Source organism: Eumetopias jubatus, unplaced genomic scaffold (assembly GCF_037043125.1).
Source record: "Eumetopias jubatus isolate StellerSeaLion01/CBP00866 unplaced genomic scaffold, mEumJub1_p1.0 scaffold_6, whole genome shotgun sequence".
Classification (NCBI taxonomy): domain Eukaryota; kingdom Metazoa; phylum Chordata; class Mammalia; order Carnivora; family Otariidae; genus Eumetopias; species Eumetopias jubatus.
In genome coordinates, this window is record NW_028274812.1 from 16529507 (window position 1) to 16547365 (window position 17859).

Here is a 17859-nt window from a genome sequence, read left to right on the forward strand (position 1 = left end):
GTGGGTGATTTTCAATTTGTGAGCAACATTATTGGCTACCAGCACTTCTGTTCTTACCTCTCTTCATTTTAGATTACAGTTCGCTTTGTCCCCTAAATTGTGCCTACTACCTCATTTTTGTTATGAACATCAGAATGGGTGAAGCAGTAAAGTAATAGAAAAGGCTGCTTTATTCTTTATAAAGGATTGATGGTGGTTTTGCTGCTGCTTGTTCTGTTTAATCCCAAGTCTTGAAGACTTTGACAGATGGAGATGCTATCCATATAATAGATTTTGAATTGTTCTGTGTGATTTATTACAAGACTGACTTTCCATTTATCTGAGAAAGTGCTGTAAGTGGAAAGGAAGTACTAAAACCACATGAGAGCCTGGGAGCTGCCAGCCACTGAAACATAAAACTGGTTCTAATACAAAAAGCATGTCCCATAATTTGATAAATTGAACTTCATCAAAATTAAAAGGCTTTGATCTTTAAAAAGTTACTGTTAAAAATAAAAAGAGAAGGCACAGGTGGGGAAAATAATTGCAAAATCACAGATCTGACTAAAAAAACTTGTATCCAGAATATATAAAGAACTGTCAAAACTAAATATTAATCAAACAGCTCAATTAAAAAATGAGCAAAAGTGTTGGGGCATCTGGGTGGCTCAGTCAGTTAAGCGTCTGCCTTGGGCTCAGGTCATGGTCTCAGGGTCCTGAGATCGAGCCCCGTATTGGGCTTCCTGCTCAGTGGTGAGTCTGCTTCTCCCTCTCCCTCTGCTCTTCCCCCCTGCTCGTGCTCTCTCTCTCTCTCTCTCTCTCTCTCGCTCTCAAATAAATAAATAAATAAATAATCTTTTAAAAAAATAAATAAGTAAAAAATGAGCAAAAGCATTGAGTAGATACTGCTTCAAAGAAAATATACAGTTGCAAATAAGTATATGAAGAGATGCTTGACATCATTAATCATTGGGAAAATGCAAATTTAAATCAATGAGAGGCAACTATATTAGAATGGCAAAAAACCCAAACCAAACCAAAACAGAACTGACACTGTTAGGTGCTGGTGAGTATGTGAAGCCACTGGAACATCATGCATTGATGGCACTGACACTTAGCAATTTCTTATAAAGTTAAACAGGCACTTTTCATACACCCCAACAATCCCACTCCTGCATATTTATTCAAGTGAAAATGAAGACTTAGGTTCACACAAAAACTCATACATGACTCTCTATGATAGCTTGCTTGGTAATCGCCAGAGACTGGAAACAAACCAAATGTCCATGAACTGGTGAATATATAATTAATCTGTGGTACATCTGTACGTCAAAATACCACTTAGCAATAAAAAGTAGCGAAGAACTGATACATGCAGTAACATAGATGAATCTCTTTTGTCCTCTATGCCCCAGAAGGATATTAGATCTGAAGCTCAAGTTCACCTGGACTGGCAAATGCCCTCAGAGCAAGAGCAACTTTGGTGCTTCTCCTCAGGTTTCAAATTTCACTTACATTTTTGGCCTGATCATTCCTTACTATCTTCTCATTGCTTTGATGCTTTCGAGAAAATATTCTAAAATCTTTTTATTGAGAATTTTTAGTTTTCAGCAGAAATACTGATCCAAATAACAGAGTCCACCATATTGCCAGAAACAGAAGTTGAATAATTATCTTAAATAATGGTCACAGAAAAGACTTGGTATGGGTGGATTTCAGGAAACTGGGTAGAGAGTCTGGAGACTCGTTCCCCTTTAGGGAAAAGGGATGCTTTGCCAGTGCTGCTCATATCTCATCACAGAGGTGAGTATGTGCTCATAGCACTGGTCTGTGGCAAGGAGATTGCCATGGAGAAAGGGCATCCTTTAGGGAATAGCATCCGAACAATCTACCATGTGTAATGAATCTGATCCTATAGCTTCCTCTAATTGACCGCCACTTCCCCCAGTTTCTGTAGGCAGAACTAACTGAAAATAGGACCATGATACCCTGTTTACTGGTGGTCACAGCCTGCTGGCTCTAGCTTTGCCCCTGCACTGTTCTCGTCCTGCTACTTCAGACTCAGTTTCGCTTTCTCCCTTCTCCAGCTTCTTTTGCCTTGTCACACTTGGTGTGCGCCACTTTCCTCTGGGTGGCTTTGGCTCCCCTCCCCTGGTCTGTGCTCCTGCGTCCTGGGTCTGCCTACCTAGGTGTGACCGTTTAGAGACAGCTGCTGCTACCTTCATCAGAGCCACGGACAGGACCCAGATGCTCCATGCAGGTCCCATAGTCCTTTGCACAAGAACTTTCAGTCAAAATTCATATGTGAAAGTTAAGTAATTCAATCCCCAGAACCTGTCTTCACTGTCAAGTGATTCATTTCCAGGGTCGGTGGCATTTTATAGGCTACTGGAGAGTGAGAGTTTCAATTGCTTACACTTTAGTACCCCATGGGAGTCATTTAAAAAACTTGAATAGAAATGAGTTATATGCACTCCGACTTTAGTATCTTTTATGTGCAGTCTCTACCACCCCTCAAAACCTTATAGTCATCATTCACTAAGAGACCCACAAAGATCAGCTTTGGGGGCATATTAAGGGTAAACAGTGAGAATCATATTTGTTTGGAGCTGAAGTAACTATTTCCCAGTATCTAACATGGGCTTATGCATAAAAGATGTATAATTTTATCATAAAACACTAAGCCTGGAAGTAGAGGGCCCCAGGTGAGTTCAGCCTTCCCACAGTGTCCCACCCTCCCTGGCTGGGAAGCCTTTGTCCTGGGGGTGTGCCTGGCACAGTCACAGGACTGCCCCAGAGCTCGGGGCCCCCAGACTTCCCACCTCACCAGTAAGGCAGCAAGGAGGGAATGTCTTAGGGCTGCCATAACACGGGAGTACCAAGTGAGTGGCTTAAACAATGGAAATGTATCATCTCGGAGCTCTGGAGGCTAGCGGTCAGGAATCAAGCTGTCAGCAGGTTGTTTCCTTCTGAAGTTTGTGAGAGAGAATCTGCCCCGGCCTCTCTCCTTGGCTTGTCCATAGCTGTCTTCTGTCCCTGTCTCTTCACATTGTCTTCCCTCTGTGCATATCTGTCTCTGTCCGGATTTCTCTTTTTTATGAGGACACAAATCCCACTGAATTAAAGTTCACCCTAATGACCTCATTTCAGCCTGATAACCATTGTGAAGGCCCTATCTCTAAAAAGATCAGATTCTGAGGTCCTGGGGCTTAAGACTCTGGTGTGTGTGTGTGTGTGTGTGTGTGTGTGTGTGTGTGTGTGTGTGTTAGGAAGGGGGAATGTTTCAACACATGCCCACTCCTAAACCACACACCAGAGAAGGGAAATTGCCCTGTTTGGCTCCCACCAATCAGATTCATATCTGGGGGATGACAGCAGGACCTACCTTCCCTGATCATGTGGCCACCAGAACAATCTGTTTTTTTGTTTTTTTGTTTTTTGTTTTTTATAGATGAGGGGAAAGGGGGCATTGTTCTTGGGAGGGAAACCGACAGCGTCAGCCATGCACACCCATTCAGTTTACTCATGAGAGAACGGGGGCTCAGGGAGGTGAGGTGGCATGCTGAAAGTCACATGACCTGTTAGGACAACCCAGTGTATGCTCTTATTCTCAGACACCATGCTGAGAGATGTTGTATTAATGTAGGAATTACCAGTGCTTTCTTTTCCTAGAAATAGGATTTCTCTTCCTTTTCCTTGTCTCTTAAGATTGTTCTACTTAGGGTGGAGTGGGGCAGGAAAAGACCCCAGTTATGCCTTAGTAACCTTCTCAACTTGCCCCAGCCCCAAAGTCATGTCTTACTTTCCTTTTTACTTCTTTTCATTCCAGTGATCCCTGAGATGTTACTATGATATAATTCCAAGTTCTGAGATAAAACTCATAAACACAACCACATAGCCTTAGAGTTTCTACCTTGTGCATAAAGTAAAGACAGAAATGGCCATGGCCTTGATGTCTCATGAGCAGAATGAGGTAATACACAATAGTGTAAGAGGGAAAAGTATTGACCGGACTGCAGTATCCTGTGGCCGAGACATCCTGTGGTGGGAATCTCTAAAATAGCATGATGTAATCAAGCTTTGCAAGCTGTTCTCAAAAATGAAATCTTTAGAATTCAGCTGGACCTTCCAACCAGCCCATGCTATACTTGCACCAGCTACTAACGTTCCTCCCCAGCTGTCCTGCCTTTCAATGCTTCTCTTTTCTTAATGGCGGGAAGCACACATGTGCATAATTCCCCGGGCTCAATGTGGATTATCAGGGAAGCCAAACAAAACAGGAGCAGAGGATTCATATTCGAACTACTTATCTTTATGATTAAGTCCAAATACTTAAATAATGTAGGTAGTTTACAATATATTGAGTCATCTCCTGTATGTGTGGCACTTCTTTTGAAATAAATGATAATTTGCTCCTCGACTATCCTCAAAACCCCTATTTAGTCTGTAATGTTTCCGAAATATAAAACTATGTGTGTATATATATGCTTATATATATGTATATGCGTGTGTATATTCATGCTAGGTATACAAGTATAAGATTGTGTATATATACACACACGTATTATGTACATAAGTATAAAAACAGAGATTAGAGATGCCACCGCCTATGTGAAGTGACCCGATAAAAACCTCTGCCTATGCTTTGTCCCTGGCTCTTCCTTATCATATCTGGTCCTGCTCTGGGTCTCATTAATCTCTGGTCAGCCAAGTGAAGAGAGCAGTTGACTTTCTCCCCATGCATTATCAGTAGAGCCTGACTCATGGGCCACCACCTCTTTCTTGTATCTCAGAAAGGAATCTGTAGCTCTTTAGCATACAATGAGAGTTTTATTTAGAGTCAAATAAATGATTTAATGGCTTCATGACTTCAGACCAATCCTGCATTATTGGTTTCTCTGTCATCACCAATATTTTTAATATGAAGATCTGACGGGGCTATTTAAAAGGATCATCTCCCAAAAGAAGATGACACCAAGGATGTGAATAATTGAATAATTTAAAAGCAAAAAGAGAGTATCTCTCTTACATTGATATTGTCCATTTTATTTCTTGGGCTTCTTTAGAGGTGACATGAATTGATCTTTCAACGTATGAGCTCCCCTCTTTTTGTGCAATTTCATGGAAAGGGGAAAAAATGAAAATATGCAATTCCTACTTTTTTCCAAACATTTATCAGAGGTCATTTCAAACCATATGAAAAGCAACAGAACCAAATGGTCAATTTTAAGTGTTTTGAATTGATATAGGCTGGGCCTAGAGTAATCTACTTATAGTGTTAAATGTAAGCTGCTATTCAATTGCAAAGTTTTACATCCCAGCTGTTGATGTGTATGCTCAGGGCTAGGGATTCAGGCACAGAAGTGTCCACAGACAACAGCTGAGACGTCTAGTCAACCCAGAGACAGAGATTCTTAAATCAACATTTTGATAAATGTCTACCCAGATAAACAAGGCCCTGAAGTTCTATGGTGGTTGTTGACATTCTCTACTTCTCATTCATTCATTCATTCAGTATATATTAATTGCATCTATGCTTTAGAATTTCCTAAAATTAGGAATAACTCCTTTCTCTAGGCTCACCAGCAATGACATAGAAATTTTAGGATGTCTTCATGAAGGATCCATGAAAGGTTTTCAGAATCCTTTTAATCCCTTTCAAGAGTAACGCCTGTGCTATGGGGGGCACGGGGAAGCTGGAGTAAGGGCACATATGAGGGAAAGAATCGAGAGTTCTGGTTTTGCCATGTTTAATTTGAGATGCCTGTCAGACATTTAAAAAGTGAGTCCCAGAGCACTCTGACAAAGACCAGGAAGGAGAGACCGGGAGATAAAAGGAAAATCATGTACTTGTGGAGACCTGGCAGCCAAGCGTTCAAGGAGAAGTGATCAGTTGGTTCATTGTCTCTAAGAGGTCAAATAAATGGATTTGAGAATTGTCCATGGACCAATACATGACATGGTCAAGAGTGGTATCTATGGAGAGGGGCAGGTGAAAACCTGATTGGAATAGGTGGAGAAGAGAATGAGAGAGGAGGAACTGGAAACATCAAGTATGGATGATTCTTTCAAGAAATGTTGTTAGAAAGCCAACAGAAGCTACCACCAGGAGATGTCTCTTCCTGAGGAACAGTCCTTCAATTGTCTGCTCTGATCTAGGCAGCTGTTTTCTCAAACCAGCTTCCTCTTCCTTGGTCTGTTCTGTAGCACAAAATGAGGCACTCTCCAACTCTTCTCTTTTTGGTGGATATCTTCCAGGTTGGGTCCATATTAAACAATAAGTCCCTCCCTAGAGAGAAGACTGAATGTTGTGGCCCTTTCAGAATAAACTCCTTGTCCGTCACCCTTCCTGACTGCTTCATGCTCAATTGTTGCAGGGCCCAAGGTAAGATGCGGCCAGATTCTTTTAAACTTGTAAACGAACCAGATTTCATTTTCAGTCAATTTAAGCACTGTCTTTTCTAAATTCAGTTTGAAGTAGAAATTTGAGTTCAATGCAATGCCTAAACATAAAGTGACTCTATGGATTTTAGCCTCTTCTAAAAGGGAAAATTCTGGTTGTGCATTATACTCCAGAAGAGACAAGCAGAAACTTAAAAGTCCCCGTGAATGTTCCCAGGCAAGTTAAGGGTTTGGGAAGTGTTGTCTGTCCCGTGGATAAGGCAGCAATCCCTAGTGAGATGAGCAGGTGTAGAGGGACAGGCTATTGGACAAGTGACAAGAACCACCATCCCACTGTGGGGAGTCCATGCCCCCCATATTCATCTGCCCCACACTATTTATTTTTATTTATTTATTTTTGAGAACGAGAGAGAGTTGGGGGGGGCAAAGGAAAAGAGAGAGTCTCAAGCAGGCTTCACACTCAGCACAGAGCCCAACATGGGGCTCGATCTCATGACCTGATGAGAGGTCGGGACCTGATGAGAGATCGGGACCCGAGCCAAAATCAAGAGTTGGATGTTTAACTGACTGAGCCACCCAAGCGCTCCTGTCCCACACTCCTTAAAATGAAAACAGAGAATTAAAGAAAAATGAGACACCCTTCTCACTTTGGAGACTTTGACCCTATTAGAATAAATCTAAGCCTCATTCAGGAATAAATTGCAAACTCAGGCAAAAAAAAAAAATGGGTGCCCATTATAGAAAGGGGGCCAGGAACACAGAATCATAGAAGGCTAGAGCTAGGGAGGTGAGCTGCTCCCGCAATCATCCAGCTGAGCCCCCTCATTCCGCAGTGAGAAAGTGAGGCTGGAGCAGGGAGCTCTGAGCCCACCCCAACCCTCCCCAGAAGGGAGCAGCTCGGGGAGGAAAACGAGACACCTGCCCAGAGGGATCTCATATAAAAATCCCATGGCCTTCATCTTTCCCTTTGTCAACATTTTTTAAGTTGTGAACTCTATCATACATTCCAAAGAACACACATGGCATATATGTACATTTCGCTCCTGCTACTTTCTCTGCCTTTTTACTATGGAAAAAAAAGATCCAGGATGTAAAGAAGGAGCCTTTTGCACTCCAGTGCTCAGAAGGGAGTATGGTAAAAGGAGGTGAGGCGGCTCTGTGTCCTGGGCATGTTAATACCGACCCAAGGGCTGGAGGGCCCGGGTGCAAGAACAGCCTCCCAACTCATGCAGGCCCGATGTCCTCGGCAGCCCCGGCTGTCCCAGCCCTGTCGCCTTGCAGCTGGCTCTGTCACCGGCCAGCAGGGCAAGGCTGGAGCGACAGCCCTTCTTCTTGCCATTGTTGTAGCTGCAGCCTCTTCCTGCAAGACGGGCCACAAGGTCATGGCCAGCAGGAATCCCCGCTAACTCTGCACAGCTTAATGCAAAAATTTAAAGGCACCGTGCACATATAAATTGGTTATTCGCTCATTGGAAAAAATTTTAGAACCCTAGATCCTGACTCCCAACGCACATGGCGGAAGCCCTTTTATCCAAACATTTTTGATTAAGAGCTCCAAACATTATTGATTAGGAGCTCCAAACATTATTGGTTAAGAACTCCAAACATCATTGATTAAGGGCTCAACTGGTCATCTAATTAAAAAAACAATTCAAATGAGTGGCTCGCATAAACCTAACGGCATTATAGAAGTTGCCTGTTCATGGATTCTTAACCAGCTCTGTGATTGTGATTCTCATTGGTAAAGTGGAGTCATTGTCCCAGGGGGCTGGGTGCCCCGCACAATGGCCTCCACACCCCTGGGCTCAGCACAGAAGTTCCCAGAGGACTTACTGACCCGGTGCTCTTGACTCCCAGGATACTTCCAGGCTCTGTCTCTCCAACCCACTTGTGCCTTCTGTTGCCAGACTTCTCTTGGAATTCACCTACCACCTCAGCCTAGATGAGCCAAACCCCCCTCTCTCCGCATGCCCGTTTCCCCTCTGGTTCCAGCCTCACAGGCCTGGGGATGGATGAACGCTGAGCGTCTCACACTCCAGACTTTGGGAAGCTCCACTTTGTCCCGCAGACCCCCTCCCTCAGCACAGCCTCCTGGCTCGACAGTGGCCCGTGAGCAGCTCCTGCTTCTCCCTGTGGTGCCCCCAGGAGTCAGCATGCCAGGGGTGGGACCCTGGAGGGCCCCCAACCGTTGCAACAGTAGAACGGGTCCTTTGGGTGTTCAGGGGTGTAACTGCTGCTGGGACAACCGCGTCTGGTGGCCAGAGCCCCTCAGAACTACTCTGCCGGCTTCTTCACAGCAGTGCCCCATCTCTTCCACCCATGGAGACCCACGTGCCCCATGGCCCGAGGCCTTCCTGACCTTTCTTCATGGATCAGACTTTGTGAACCTGAGTTGAGGAGGGAAGCAGAGCCTCTGGTGGGAAGCCCTCCGTCACCCTGGCTGCACTGGATTGTTCTAGAGTCTTTACTCCTCTGGCAACATGACCTTGTACTGTACTAGCTGGGGTCCAGGGTACTTTCCCAGGGGCTGACTTTGGGCGTGGCCGTGTGAATTCCTTTGGCCAAAGAAATGTTAGCAGCCACAGTCTGACCAGAGGCCTACCTTAACTGTGGACTTTGGCTTATCCTCTTGCTAGTCTTAGGTCTGCCCTTCCCCTTGGTCCTACGCGCGGCTCCTGCCTGCTTCCGCTCATTACATTCAGGTACCTGCCTCAGGGCCAGGGAGGTGTGGGAATACAGGGCCTGACTAGCCTGCCGGCCCACCTGCTCCCTGAGCTCACTCCCTGCGTAGCTGCTCTGGGCGCCCCCTGCCCCGTCTCTGCTGCCTCCAAGAGCAGGCTCCCTGGTGTTTTTCTGTCTTGTGGGATGACTCCTCTCCCAGCTCCTCCACCATTTCCAGGGCTCCTCCTTTCTTCTCTCACCTGATCCCACATCCATGTTAGCTTTCAAGACTTGAAAGACTTGGGTCATCTACTGACCCTCTGTTCTGTAGCCAAAAATCACACTAATTGCTCTTCACACAGACTTGTCAAATAACTTCCAATCAAGCCCTTAAGTAGACAATACGTTTGAGTGTAATAGTCGACGGCAGTGAATACATTTTTATGAAAGGAAAAAGCAGCAAAGGAAATGGGATTCCTAAATATCTGAGTGTAGGTTCAAAACCCCCTATTATCGGTGGAGTTTTTTATCCGTAGGTACTACAATTCCAAAGTGTGTTGAGTTCGGCTAACATGGGGATATTTGCCGACACGTGTGGTACTCAAGTGGATCTTGATGACTTTCTCCAGCATGAGAATCCCACCGACAAGAACCTGTTTGAACCTACTTGATAGGCATGTCATAGGCAGATTCGTTCCTCTGCAAGGTTAAAGAAAAATTATTTCAGGACATTTTAATCTTGCTCTCTGAGACAAACTCTTAGTGGGTAAATTAACCCTCTTTGAGTAAATTAGACACGTCTTGAAAGCTGCCTCAAACTATCATGGGCGTGAGACTTGTACAGTTGCCGAGGGCCTGCACTCTGAAGAGCCTGCTCCTGGTTAATGCTCTGCTCTCAGAATTCGTAATAATTTTGAACTGGGGACCCTGCATTTTTCTTTTAGTACTGGACCCCACCAAGTATGAGGCTGGTCCTGCTTCCAGATCATTATAGAAGAGGGAGTTTCTAAATATCACTTTAGTATCTTTTGTTTTCTGTCCAATTGTTTGTTAATTCACATGCACTCTTGGCATCTGCTTTGGTCACTGAAACCCTCATCCACAGTAGACTGAGCTTTTAGAAACCATCTTTCACCCCGTTTAATTACGGAGGGAAGGGGCTGTGGGAGCTGGTGTGATGTCACTGATTTTCAAGGCTGGTGGACATATCATATTCCCTAATTAATTCAGAACACACCCTTAGGTTTATGTGCACCACCGAAAGCCTGCTTTTCTGTTGCCTGCCTCCTCTCAGAAAGAAAAGGGTAAGAATTTGGGAGAAAGGACCAGTGGAGCCAACTTAAGTTTGCATTTGTGGTAGTTGTTTAGAAAGTAAATCGAAAAGGTGGAGAAATGTGAACACAGTAGGCAGCACCCAGGTTCAAAGGACAGTTGAGATGTGGGTGTGGCAGCTGGACCAGAGTCAGCCACTGGAGGGGCAGCTCCCAGTGAGATGTTAGTCCCTCCGCCCCCCATAAGCAGGAGACAGCTACCTCCCCTGGAAGATTGCCCATGAAGGATGTGGGATTATGTTTATGAATATTTAATTAGTACCTTTTAATGGGTTGGGTTTTTATCATCTTTCTTATTTAAAAATAATTCTGACTTCATCACCCCCCCGAAAAAACGTAAATGAAGACAAATTAGCGCTGAGAAAGCATTTCCTATGGCTTCCAAATCCTTGTATAATCCTTATTTTACCGTGCAGGACACAAAGCTCCGTGGTATGCTTGAGGTTCAAGATTCTCTGAAGTGCTTCCCCCTTCCTTGATCTCCTCCCGCACTGCCTGAACTTCACCTCTTCTACTGGAGGAACAGCTCAATGATGAATTGCCAAATATGAACTGGATTAATCACGGATCTTTAGTCTCCCCCTGCACCCCCCCAATATTGAGTACAACTATCTAGAGAGCTCATCGAGGGTGTGCCGGTTATGCTAGTTGTCCCTGAACAGAGATGAATGGCAAGGGATACCCTGTTTGCCAAACCAGCCACTCACAAGCACAACCACATGAGAAAAGTCACTCAGACAGCGACCCGAAATGAATTGAGATTTAGTGCCTCTGGGATAAATTGCAAATAGCGGCAAATGTTGGAGAAAAGACAATATTGACCCATTTAACCTGTCCCAGGGTGACCTGGCCCTGGTTTTGGCTCAGTCGATCAAGAGCAGCGGGTATTTACGTGGCGCTCTATTAAGTGCCTTTAGGTACGTTACCGTATCTTCCAGCCCCTGAGCTGAGAAAGTGCAAAAGGGCAACTTCCCACTGGAGACGCTCATTAGGGACTTGGAAAATAAATAATGAAGCTAAGACTTCTATTTATACAAACGAAGCGTCTGCAAGAGCAGAGATGGCTCCTGCAAAATTGCCTAATGGGAGGGCTTTCCTTCATCCGTCTTTGCTCCTTTTACATGTTTTTTTTTGTACTGTTCTTCCACCTGTGGGGCTCCAGCCCCTCAGACTGTTCAGGGCTGACTGGCTACCCATCCCCAACTTGACCTTGGGGTTAGGTTCTTATTGCTACATTTCTCTCCTTCCCAGAGCTCCCCGTTATGCACAGGGCCATGTCCGAGCAAGGCCCCTGGCCACCCTGATGCTCTTCCCTCGGCTCCGTCTGCCACCTCTCCCCACCTCACCCTCCCCGCCCTGACAACACTGCTCGGAGCGGGTGGTGCCCTCACCTTGTGCTTCGGCCTGGGCTGAAGGCTGCCTTACCTGTGCTCTCAAGGGCCAGATACTCAATATTTGAGGCTTTGCAGGCCACACAATTTCTGTGGCAGCTACTCAAGTTATGAAAACAATCACAGATAATACATGAACAAATGAAAATGGCTGGGTTCCAATAAAATTTGATTTATAGACACAGAGAATTAGAATTCCGTATCATTCTTGCCACTTGCAACAACGTGGCTGGAACTGGAGGGTGTTATGCTGAGTGAAATAAGTCAATCAGAGAAAGACGTGTATCATATGACCTCACTGATATGAGGAATTCTTAATCTCAGGAAACAAACTGAGGGTTGCTGGAGTGGTGGGGGTGGGAGGGATGGGGTGGCTGGGTGATAGACATTGGGGAGGGTATGTGCTACGGTGAGCGCTGTGAATTGTGCAAGACTGTTGAATCACAGATCTGTACCTCTGAAACAAATAATGCAATATATGTTAAGAAAAAAAAAAGAAGAAGAAGATAGCAGGAGGGGAAGAATGAAGGGGAGTAAATCGAAGGGGGAGACGAACCATGAGAGACGATGGACTCTGAAAAACAAACTGAGGGTTCTAGAGGGGAGGGGTGTGGGACGATGGGTTAGCCTGGCGATGGGTATTAAAGAGGGCACGTTCTGCGTGGAGCACTGGGTGTTATGCGCAAACAATGAATCATGGAACACTACATCAAAAACTAATGATGTAATGTATGGTGATTAACATAGCAATAAAAATTTAAAGTAAAAAAAAAAAAAGAAGAATTCCATACCATATTCTTGTAGTCGTGAGATCTTGTTCTCTTGATTTTTTTCCCAATCACTTAAACATGGAAAGGGGCGCCTGGGTGACTCAGTCGGTTAAGCCTTCAGCTCAGGTCATGCTCTCAGGGTTCTGGGATCGAGCCTCATGTCTGGTCATGATCTCAGGGTCCTGGGATCAAGCACCATGTCGGGCTCCCTGCTCAGTGGGGAGTCTGCTTCTCCCTCTGCCTTCTGCCCCTCCCCTCTGCCCCCTGCTCATGCTCCCTCTCAAATAAATAAATAAAATCTTTTTTTAAAAAATGTAAAAACTATTCTTGTCCATGGATTGTATAAAAACCTCCAATTGCCTGGATTTGGCCCATGGGATGTAGTCTGCCGGTTCCCGATCTAGACTAATCCTAGCTCTTCGCGGCCGTGTCAGATGTTGCCTGCATCAGGAAACTTCTCTGAACGTTGGGCATATTGGGCAAAAGGCCCTTCATCTGCACTCCCACGGGACCCAGTTCGTGCTTCTTTTTCAGCTCTTTCCATAGGGTATTGGAATAATCTGCTTCTGTGTCTGATTTCCTAACAACTAAGTGCCCCCAGGGCAGGGCTGGTGTCTCCCTGTTCTGGGCTCTAGGGCGTGGCTTGGGGCTGCCAACTGAATCAGAGCCCTGATTTGAGGCTTGAGTGGCCTGAGTGGAGTTGGGTGTTGTCTGAGGCTTCTCCCCTGGTTTGCCTGGGCCCTGAGGAGAACAGAGCACTGTAAGTGAGAAAGGGTGTGAGAATTACACTGTGGGGCAGAAGGCCACCTGACCTGGAGAGAAGGAAGCAGTAATTATGGCAAGCATGAGAGGTACTTGGAACACGGACAGGAGTACTCTGGGAAGGAGAGCCACCCCTCAAAGGGTGGAGCATGTGGAAGGGAGGGTTCTTCTCTGTTACAAGTTTCTTCCGGGGCCAGGGATATCTTTTTGCCTCAGAATCACCAGCCTCACCCCACGGCTACCGCTCAGAATGGCCTGTGGAGCCTGGGGAGCTGAATTTTAAACAGGTACCCCAAGTGATTCACCACACCCTGCCGCTGGGTAACCATGTCACACCGCTTGAACACAGACTCCTTCGTTGTCTCTGAAGACTGATTCAGGCTGCGTCAAAGTTGGGGAGTGCCTTAGTCAGTATGAGCTGCTATAACAAAATACCCCAAACTGGGTGGCTTATAAAGAACAGAACTTTATTTCTCAGGGTCCGGGTGCTGAATGTCTAAGATCAGGGATCCGTTGTAGTCAAGTTCTGGAGTGATCCTTCTCTCGGGTTGCAGACTGCCAACTTCTCGTGGCATCCCCACATGGCAGAGAGCAGAGAGGGGAGGCAGGCTCTCTCACGACCTTTAAAAGGTCTCTGTCCTCATGACCTCATCCAAACCAAGTTATCTCCCAAAGGCCCTAACACTATCCTAATACTATCACATCGTGGAGGTAAGACTTCAACATGAATTTGGGGGTGGGTGAGACACATTCAGTTCATCACAGAAACAGTGGGTGAAACAACAGTCTAGAACCCATACAGCTCTGGCAAGGAGCATGGCCACCATGGGGGCATCAGCAGCTGGTAGACCACAGGGTGTGAACACAGGGGCGGTGGCTGGACTAGGAGCTGATGTGGAAAGGAAGACACAAGAAGGCATGGCGAGGAGAGCAGAGGCCAGAGGCGGGGAACAGGGAGGGGTGTTTTAGCTTCCTAGGGCTGACATAACAAAATACCACAGACTCAGTGGCTTCAGCAGCAGACATTTATCTTCTCACAGTTCTGGAGACTGGAGGTCCAAGATCAAGGTGTGGTCTGGTTGGGTTGGGTTCCTTTTGAGGCCTCTCTCCTTGGCTTGCAGATGGCCACCTTCTTGTTGGGCCTTTACACGGTCCTTCCCGTGCATGTGCGCCAAATGACTCATTGTGTATCCAAAATTTCTCATATGAGGACACCAGTCAGATTCGATTAGGTCCCACTCTCATGGCTTCTTTGTGACTTCATCACCTCTTTAAAGGCCCTGTCTCCAGGTACCATCACATTCGGAGATACTGGGGGTTAGCGCTTTGGCATATGAATCTTGGAGAGACACAATTCAGCACATAACAGGGGGTGAGTAGACCAGCAGATATAGCACAAACCTAACCTCAACAATTAAGCAGCGTGGAAAGGCACACAGTCCAGTTAAATGCCCAGACTCTGTAGTCAGCCTCTCGGGTCTAGAGTCCCAGCTCCACCACTTACCCTACCTCAAGTGACCTTGAAGGGGTTACTTCACCTTTCTTTGCTTTGGTGCCTCATCAATCAAATAGCATGAACAACAGTTCCTACCATAGGTTTGTTGTGAGGAGAAAATGAGTGAATATGCGGCAATGAGTTAGGGTAGTCTCTGACATATGGTGAGCACCATGCTGTCATTACCATCATTATTATGACCATCAAGAATCCACAGGCCAGTAACACCTAAGGGCACAATTTACTAAGTTGGAGCTTAGCAAATAGTTATTGAACTGCTCCAACTGACTTCAGAAACACTGTGTCCCTCACTGCCCGGCAGGTACCATGCCCCCAAACTGACACTGCCCCCCTCTCGGGGTCTCTTTCCCAAGGCCAGATTTCGCTCCTGCCTGACGGGGTGTGGCACAAGTGGGCTGGATCTGTTGGAGTTGTATATTAAGAAGTGGAACATGACATTACTTTCTTTTTTCTTTTTAATTTTTTTTTTAAGATTTCATTTATTTATTTGAGAGAGAAAAACAAAGTGAGAGAGGGAACACAAGCAGGGGGAGTAGGAGAGTGGAAGAGGAAGAAGCAGGCTTCCTGCCGAGCAGGGAGCCCGATGCAGGGCTCGATCCCAGGACCTTGGGATCATGACCTGAGCCGAAGGCAGATGCTTAATGACTGAGCCACCCAGGCGCCCCGGAACATGACATTTCTTACAAATAATTTTGTATCGGGGCACCTGGGTGGCTCGGTCTTTAAGCGTCTGCCTTCGGCTCAGGTCATGATCGCAGGGTCCTGGGATCAAGCCCCTCATCAGGCACCCTGCTCGCAGGAAGCTTGCTTCTCCCTCTCCCACTCCCCCTGCTTGTGTTCCCTCTCTCGCTATGCCTCTCTCTGTCAAATAAATAAATAAAAACTTAAAAAAACAAAAAACAAAAAAACAAATAGTTTTGTATCTCACCAAACTCTATATTGCTGGTGTACAGGTGTAGTAAATACCAGAATATTTTACGCCCAATGTCCAGCTTCTCTTCTTCCTGACATGGGTTCCTGGGAACAGTGCTTGACAGTGGAGTGCCAGTAGACGTGGTGGATGTCACCTCCCGACTTAAGTGGAGGATGATTTTTGCATTCTTCTCTTCTCTCCCTGGCTGATAGGATGCAAAGCATTGGTGGAGGAAACAAAAGCCCCAGAAGATGGCAGAACCGCCAGCGAGAAAGAGCCTGGATCCCTGAATGAGGGTGTGGATCCTGAGAGACCCACGGCCAACTGTGATGAGCGTGAGATATAAGCATTTGTTGCAATAGAGCCCCTGAAATGATCAGCATTTTGTTACCGCAGCCAGCATTTCTTGATTATGACTAATGCTGGGTATAAATCATACATAAATCTTTGCCATCCCAGAATGTAGTTTATTCTCCCAAAGCTGAATCCAGGTCTACTTTCTTTAACATTTGTGTTTTCTCATAGGACATATCATTTTTTATTTATTAATTTTATTTTATTTTATTATGTTATGTTAGTCATCATACATTACATCATTAGTTTTTGATGTAGTGTTCCATGAGTCATTGTTTGCATATAACACCCAGTGCTCCATTCAATACGTGCCCTCTTTAATACCCATCACCGGGCTAACCCATCCCCCCACCCCCCTCCTCTCTAAAACCCTGTGAGGAATTGTTTCTCACAGTCCATAGTCTCTCATGGTTCATCTCTCCCTCCTATTTCCCCCTCTTCATTTTTCCCTTCCTACTATCTTCTTCTTCTTCTTTTTTTTTTAACATATAATGTATTATTTGTTTCAGAAGTACAGGTCTGTGATTCATCAGTCTTGCACAATTCACAGCACTTCACCATAGCACATACCCTCCCCAATGGACCCTCTTAAATAACAAGAGCACCAAGACCCTAGACCATGGTTCTAAGGTACAAATGTATGATGCCACATCTTATTACACGATATTTGGATCCAAAGAACAGAAAGGTGGGGTTTATTTATTCATTTATTAAGATTTTATTTATTTATTTGACAGAGAGAGATAGTGAGAGCAGGAACAAAAGCAGCGGGAGTGAGAGAGGGAGAAGCAGGCTTCTGACTGAGCAGGGAGCCCGATGCAGGGCTCGATCCCAGGACCCTGGGATCATGACCTGAGCCGAAGGCAGACACTTAACGACTGAGCCACCCAGATGCCCAGGAAGGTGGGGTTTAAAAAGAAAAAGGAAATAAGGATTATTAAAAATGTAATACTATATAAAAATTGATCCAGAGTATTCAAAAGTTAAAAGAACTCTACTTTTTAATGAATGTCAAAGTGATGCAAGGTTCTGTTTATATCCCAAGGACAGAGCAAGTAAAAAAAAAAAAAAAATCTTTACCCATACACTTCTAGAATTGAAGGTCATCTCTGAAGACCTCAGTCACATACTTATAAATAGATCCTAAAATCTTGTCCACACAATTGAGAGCTGTTTCTTAATGTTTTTCTCTTAAAACAACAACAACAACAAAACTAGATCACACCTTGTTTTGTAATTTAGACTCCACTATTTCTGTTTTCCCCCTGTGGAAAATGAGCACCATAAGGAAATTGAGGAAAGCATGCCAGTGTGTCTATTCTTACCCCATACACCTTCCACCATCTTGGGTCGGGTCTGCTGCCCTTTCCTCAACACCTCCCACTCCAGGGGCTGCCACCACCTCAGGGGGGCCTCTTCTTCAGATTCCGTGAGATCCCAAACTCAAGAATTTCTCAAGACAGCCACAGGCACCCAGCCAAGAGGTGGAACTCCCAGCCTCCAGCTCCAAGTCTGCGGGTGGTTCCGGCTTTGCACTTGTGCAGGACGAGCCTCATGATGGCGGCATGTGCAACACTGTGACCTTAGACTAAGGGAGTCTCATTTCTCTCTTCTCGCCCCTAAGCGTCTTGCAGTAGTTTCTTCTATTGGCTCTGGACTTGCTAGCTTTTCCTCCGGGGGCCCGCGTGTGTCTGGCTTTAGAGGGGGTGCTGGCTGGGGCCAGGGGGGATGGGGAGGGGGCCCACCTCAAGTGATCACAGGTGGCGCAGTCTCACTAACA